Here is a 7,500-nt window from a genome sequence, read left to right as displayed (position 1 = left end):
CCAGACTGGTTCTGCTGAGTTCACTTCGTGCCAAATGTTGACCCTGCTGACAGACGACTCACCTGTCCTCTCAAGCCCCGCCACCTGCGTGTGTGTGTGTGTCTGATTGGTTGGTTGATTTTGTTCTTAACTTATTAAAAAAAACGAGACAAAACAATTGATTTCACAATTAGAAAATGGATTAATTTGTTTTTTCTCCGTAGTTCTTAAAATGTAAAGTATGGAAAGTGTTTTAAGATCTTGTGATGTCACGCGGTGATGTCATCAGTCAGCTGATGCTGTGATGTCATGCGGTGATGTCATCAGTCAGCTGATGCTGTGATGTCACGCGGTGATGTCATCAGTCAGCTGATGCTGTGATGTCACGCGGTGATGTCATCAGTCAGCTGATGCTGTGATGTCACGCGGTGATGTCATCAGTCAGCTGATGCTGTGATGTCACGCGGTGATGTCATCAGTCAGCTGATGCCGTGATAGATGTCATGTGACAGAAGTTCAAAGGTCGAGTCTCATCTTTGAAATATTTCATGAATCCATTGAAAAGAAATATTTTTTACTCGAAATTTTAAAAAGGGAATTTTAAAATGTTATGAAAACTGTATTTGATAAAATGTTTTTTGAACGTGAAGTGAAATAAAAATAATAAAAAAATACCTGAAATGTGAAATTCTCAAGTTAAAACTGGAAAAGATGAAAATCATGTTCCGTTTTGAAATCAACATTTTCATAAGAAGCATTTAAATATTTAATGTCCTTTAGTTTTTTATTACTTAAATAATTAATGAATTACGATCTTACTATTACTGAGATGTAATAACCGTTTGATTACATTAATTTTCTCTTCAACATTTATTTCTGCAGGTTTCCATTTGTATCTTCTATATTATATAAATATTTATATATATAGCTGAAACCTTGGTGTCTGTTTTCTCTGCAGACGCCTGAACGCACCGTCCTGCTTCTTCTACTTTCTACAGTTCTAATTGGCTGTTTTCATGAGATGTAAATAATCCGTCTGAATAAATCAAGTTGCAGCTCACTGACTCACGTTTACTGAGGTTGTCGGTTCAAAACCCCCAAAACCAGACTGAAGCTCCAGGTCTATAGTTAGGGCTGGTTCAGGTCTATAGTTAGGACTGGTTCAGGTCTATAGTTACTGGTTCAGGTCTATAGATAGGACTGGTTCAGGTCTATAGTTAGGGCTGGTTCAGGTCTATAGTTAGGACTGGTTCAGGTCTATAGTTACTGGTTCAGGTCTATAGTTAGGACTGGTTCAGGTCTATAGTTAGGACTGGTTCAGGTCTATAGTTACTGGTTCAGGTCTATAGTTAGGGCTGGTTCAGGTCTATAGTTACTGGTTCAGGTCTATAGTTAGGACTGGTTCAGGTCTATAGTTAGGACTGGTTCAGGTCTATAGTTACTGGTTCAGGTCTATAGTTAGGACTGGTTCAGGTCTATAGTTACTGGTTCAGGTCTATAGTTAGGACTGGTTCAGGTCTATGGTTAGGACTGGTTCAGGTCTATAGTTACTGGTTCAGGTCTATAGTTAGGACTGGTTCAGGTCTATAGTTAGGACTGGTTCAGGTCTATGGTTAGGACTGGTTCAGGTCTATAGTTAGGACTGGTTCAGGTCTATAGTTAGGACTGGTTCAGGTCTATAGTTAGGACTGGTTCAGGTCTATGGTTAGGACTGGTTCAGGTCTATGGTTAGGACTGGTTCAGGTCTATAGTTAGGACTGGTTCAGGCCTATAGTTACTGGTTCAGGTATATAGTTACTGGTTCAGGTATATAGTTAGGACTGGTTCAGGTCTATAGTTAGGGCTGGTTCAGGTCTATAGTTACTGGTTCAGGTCTATAGTTAGGACTGGTTCAGGTCTATAGTTAGGACTGGTTCAGGTCTATAGTTAGGGCTGGTTCAGGTCTATAGTTAGGACTGGTTCAGGTCTATGGTTAGGACTGGTTCAGGTCTATAGTTACTGGTTCAGGTCTATAGTTAGGACTGGTTCAGGTCTATAGTTACTGGTTCAGGTCTATAGTTAGGGCTGGTTCAGGTCTATAGTTACTGGTTCAGGTCTATAGTTAGGACTGGTTCAGGTCTATGGTTAGGACTGGTTCAGGTCTATAGTTAGGACTGGTTCAGGTCTATAGTTAGGACTGGTTCAGGTCTATAGTTAGGGCTGGTTCAGGTCTATAGTTAGGACTGGTTCAGGTCTATGGTTAGGACTGGTTCAGGTCTATAGTTACTGGTTCAGGTCTATAGTTAGGACTGGTTCAGGTCTATAGTTACTGGTTCAGGTCTATAGTTAGGGCTGGTTCAGGTCTATAGTTACTGGTTCAGGTCTATAGTTAGGACTGGTTCAGGTCTATAGTTACTGGTTCAGGTCTATAGTTAGGACTGGTTCAGGTCTATGGTTAGGACTGGTTCAGGTCTATAGTTAGGACTGGTTCAGGTCTATAGTTAGGACTGGTTCAGGTCTATAGTTAGGACTGGTTCAGGTCTATGGTTAGGACTGGTTCAGGTCTATGGTTAGGACTGGTTCAGGTCTATGGTTAGGACTGGTTCAGGTCTATAGTTAGGACTGGTTCAGGCCTATAGTTACTGGTTCAGGTATATAGTTACTGGTTCAGGTATATAGTTAGGACTGGTTCAGGTCTATAGTTAGGACTGGTTCAGGTCTATAGTTAGGACTGGTTCAGGTCTATAGTTACTGGTTCAGGTCTATAGTTAGGGCTGGTTCAGGTCTATAGTTACTGGTTCAGGTCTATAGTTAGGACTGGTTCAGGTCTATGGTTAGGGCTGGTTCAGGTATATAGTTAGGACTAGTTCAGGTCTATGGTTAGGGCTGGTTCAGGTCTATAGTTAGGACTGGTTCAGGTCTATAGTTACTGGTTCAGGTCTATAGTTAGTGCTGGTTCAGGTCTATAGTTAGGGCTGGTTCAGGTCTATAGTTACTGGTTCAGGTCTATAGTTAGGACTGGTTCAGGTCTATGGTTAGGACTGGTTCAGGTCTATAGTTAGGACTGGTTCAGGTCTATAGTTAGGGCTGGTTCAGGTCTATAGTTAGGACTGGTTCAGGTATATAGCTACTGGTTCAGGTCTATAGTTAGGACTGGTTCAGGTCTATAGTTAGGACTGGTTCAGGTCTATAGTTAGGACTGGTTCAGGTCTATAGTTAGGACTGGTTCAGGTCTATAGTTAGGACTGGTTCAGGTCTATGGTTAGGGCTGGTTCAGGTATATAGTTAGGACTAGTTCAGGTCTATAGTTAGGACTGGTTCAGGTCTATAGTTACTGGTTCAGGTCTATAGTTAGGGCTGGTTCAGGTCTATAGTTACTGGTTCAGGTCTATAGTTAGGGCTGGTTCAGGTCTATAGTTAGGGCTGGTTCAGGTATATGGTTACTGGTTCAGGTCAATAGTTACTGGTTCAGGTTTATAGTTACTGGTTCAGGTCTATGGTTAGGACTGGTTCAGGTCTATAGTTACTGGTTCAGGTTTATAGTTAGGGCTGGTTCAGGTCTATAGTTAGGGCTGGTTCAGGTATATAGTTAGGACTGGTTCAGGTCTATAGTTAGGGCTGGTTCAGGTCTATAGTTAGGGCTGGTTCAGGTATATGGTTACTGGTTCAGGTCAATAGTTACTGGTTCAGGTTTATAGTTACTGGTTCAGGTCTATGGTTAGGACTGGTTCAGGTCTATGGTTAGGACTGGTTCAGGTCTATAGTTAGGACTGGTTCAGGTCTATAGTTACTGGTTCAGGTTTATAGTTAGGGCTGGTTCAGGTCTATAGTTACTGGTTCGGGTCAGTAGTTAGGACTGGTTCAGGTATATAGTTAGGACTGGTTCAGGTCTATAGTTACTGGTTCAGGTCTATAGTTAGGGCTGGTTCAGGTCTATAGTTAGGGCTGGTTCAGGTATATGGTTACTGGTTCAGGTCAATAGCTACTGGTTCAGGTTTATAGTTAGGACTGGTTCAGGTCTATGGTTAGGACTGGTTCAGGTCTATAGTTAGGACTGGTTCAGGTCTGTAGTTACTGGTTCAGGTCTATAGTTACTGGTTCAGGTTTATAGTTAGGACTGGTTCAGGTCTATAGTTAGGACTGGTTCAGGTCTATAGTTAGGACTGGTTCAGGTCTATAGTTAGGGCTGGTTCAGGTCTATGGTTAGGACTGGTTCAGGTCTATGGTTACTGGTTCAGGTCTATAGTTAGGACTGGTTCAGGTCTATAGTTAGGACTGGTTCAGGTCTATGGTTAGGACTGGTTCAGGTCTATAGTTAGGACTGGTTCAGGTCTATGGTTAGGACTGGTTCAGGCCTATGGTTAGGACTGGTTCAGGTATATGGTTAGGACTGGTTCAGGTCTATAGTTAGGACTGGTTCAGGTCTATGGTTAGGACTGGTTCAGGTCTATGGTTAGGACTGGTTCAGGTTTATAGTTAGGACTGGTTCAGGTCTATGGTTAGGACTGGTTCAGGTCTATAGTTAGGACTGGTTCAGGTCTATAGTTAGGGCTGGTTCAGGTCTATGGTTAGGACTGGTTCAGGTCTATAGTTACTGGTTCAGGTCTATAGTTAGGGCTGGTTCAGGTCTATAGTTAGGACTGGTTCAGGTCTATAGTTAGGGCTGGTTCAGGTCTATAGTTAGGACTGGTTCAGGTCTATGGTTAGGACTGGTTCAGGTCAATAGTTAGGACTGGATCAGGTCTATAGTTAGGACTGGTTCAGGTCAATAGTTAGGACTGGATCAGGTCTATGGTTAGGACTGGTTCAGGTCTATAGTTAGGACTGGTTCAGGTCTAAAGTTAGAGCTGGTTCAGGTCTATAGTTAGGACTGGTTCAGGTCTATAGTTAGACTGATTCAGGTCTATAGTTAGGACTGGTTCAGGTCTAAAGTTAGAGCTGGTTCAGGTCTATAGTTAGGACTGGTTCAGGTCTATAGTTAGGACTGGTTCAGGTCTATAGTTAGACTGGTTCAGGTCTATAGTTAGGACTGGTTCAGGTCTATAGTTAGGGCTGGTTCAGGTCTATGGTTAGGACTGGTTCAGGTCTATAGTTAGGGCTGGTTCAGGTCTATGGTTAGGACTGGTTCAGGTCTATAGTTAGGGCTGGTTCAGGTCTATGGTTAGGGCTGGTTCAGGTCTATAGTTACTGGTTCAGGTCTATAGTTAGGACTGGTTCAGGTCTATAGTTACTGGTTCAGGTCTATAGTTAGGGCTGGTTCAGGTCTATGGTTAGGGCTGGTTCAGGTCTATAGTTACTGGTTCAGGTCTATAGTTAGGACTGGTTCAGGTCTATAGTTACTGGTTCAGGTCTATAGTTAGGACTGGTTCAGGTCTATAGTTAGGACTGGTTCAGGTCTATAGTTACTGGTTCAGGTCTATAGTTAGGGCTGGTTCAGGTCTATAGTTAGGACTGGTTCAGGTCTATGGTTAGGACTGGTTCAGGTCTATAGTTAGGACTGGTTCAGGTCTATAGTTAGGACTGGTTCAGGTCTATAGTTAGGACTGGTTCAGGTCTATAGTTAGGACTGGTTCAGGTCTATAGTTACTGGTTCAGGTCTATAGTTACTGGTTCAGGTTTATAGTTAGGACTGGTTCAGGTCTATAGTTAGGACTGGTTCAGGTCTATAGTTAGGGCTGGTTCAGGTCTATGGTTAGGACTGGTTCAGGTCTATAGTTAGGGCTGGTTCAGGTCTATGGTTAGGACTGGTTCAGGTCTATGGTTACTGGTTCAGGTCTATAGTTAGGACTGGTTCAGGTCTATAGTTAGGACTGGTTCAGGTCTATGGTTAGGACTGGTTCAGGTCTATAGTTAGGACTGGTTCAGGTCTATGGTTAGGACTGGTTCAGGCCTATGGTTAGGACTGGTTCAGGTATATGGTTAGGACTGGTTCAGGTCTATAGTTAGGACTGGTTCAGGTCTATGGTTAGGACTGGTTCAGGTCTATGGTTAGGACTGGTTCAGGTTTATAGTTAGGACTGGTTCAGGTCTATGGTTAGGACTGGTTCAGGTCTATAGTTAGGACTGGTTCAGGTCTATAGTTAGGGCTGGTTCAGGTCTATGGTTAGGACTGGTTCAGGTCTATGGTTAGGACTGGTTCAGGTGAGCCCAGCTCTACCTAGTCGGCACCGCTCTACCTCCCTCACCAGAGAGGTGAGCTTCATGTTCCTAAAGCCCCCATGAGCCATGAGGTCTGGCTCCAGAAGGGGCCCCCGGCTTCATAAAGGGTCAGTGAAGATCTCGTGGTCTGGCCCCCCTGAGACCACTTTGTCTTGAGAGACTTCATGACAGAAATGATTCATATGAGAAAAGTTACAACTCCCAACAATAACAAAATCAGTGGATAAAATAGAATAATAAAGGTAATAAAATCAGTAATAACAAGCATCTGTGAGCGGGCCCTCGCTTCACGCACGTCGAGGGTACTTGCTGGACGCCGGCTCCCCTGAGTGTCTGTGACCATCGGACATAGCGTCCACGAATTAGACGTCCTTTTCCTCCATGGAGCTTTGCAAACAGTCCACCACTTCCTGTCTCCATTGTATGGCACTAGACAACATGCATCAATATAATAAATAGGCAAAGAATTATGGGAAAATCACACAAAACTCAAAATGGCCGACTACTGATACGGTTTTGAGCATGCAACCGTAGCGCTGGGGCTGCTTAAATTAATATTTGTAGGGGGCGCTATCAAGCCATAGTGCCATTTTTAAGCATTCAAGTCATATCAGGTAACTACATATTTGCCTTTAAATGTGTGTGACAAGTTTACTTACGTGTCGAGCATGCCTAGTCCCTCAAAAGTAACTTCGTTGTCGACAGCGAAGGATGGGTCGCCACGGCAACAGCGTTGCACGAAACATCAAAAGCTTTGGGGGCTGACATCATGAAAGTCTTATGTTTGTCTAGAAGTAATTGGAAGTCGATCTGATTGACCGACTAAGAGAAGCAAGCCAAAGTATAGAAATATTTACTTCATGTTGCCTCTAGGTGGCGCTATGACTAGGATTAAAATTGATCACATGGACGTCTTCAGGGTCAGGAGCTCATGACATATGAGAAATATGGAGCAGATTACATCATGTATGACCGAGTTAAAACAACTTCCATTTTCATGGGAAATGGTGTCTCTGCGCTCACATAGTTCGATATTTTTTAAATCCTTTCATAACTTTTCCCTGCAAAGGTCTCAACATCATATTGCCCGGAGAAGTTCTTCAGAATACAACGCCTGAAAACAAGGAAAATGTAAGAATTGAGCGGTTCACTGCAGCGCCCCCTGGTGTCTGAATATTATGAACCAATTTGGGTACGTTAAGGGACACGATGTTGACATATGCTACAAAGTTTGTGAAGATAGGCCAAGTCATTCTGAAGTTATGTGTATTGACATATTGAGCCACGCCCCTAAGAGGTTAATTAGTTAATAACTTGTAAACGCAATGAGATATCAACAAAGTTGAAACTAGCCTTTGATCACATTGAGCCAATGATGATCTA

The sequence above is a fragment of the Taurulus bubalis genome (assembly GCF_910589615.1).
Source record: "Taurulus bubalis genome assembly, chromosome: 8".
Taxonomy (NCBI): Eukaryota; Metazoa; Chordata; class Actinopteri; order Perciformes; family Cottidae; genus Taurulus; species Taurulus bubalis.
This window is presented reverse-complemented; position numbering follows the sequence as displayed.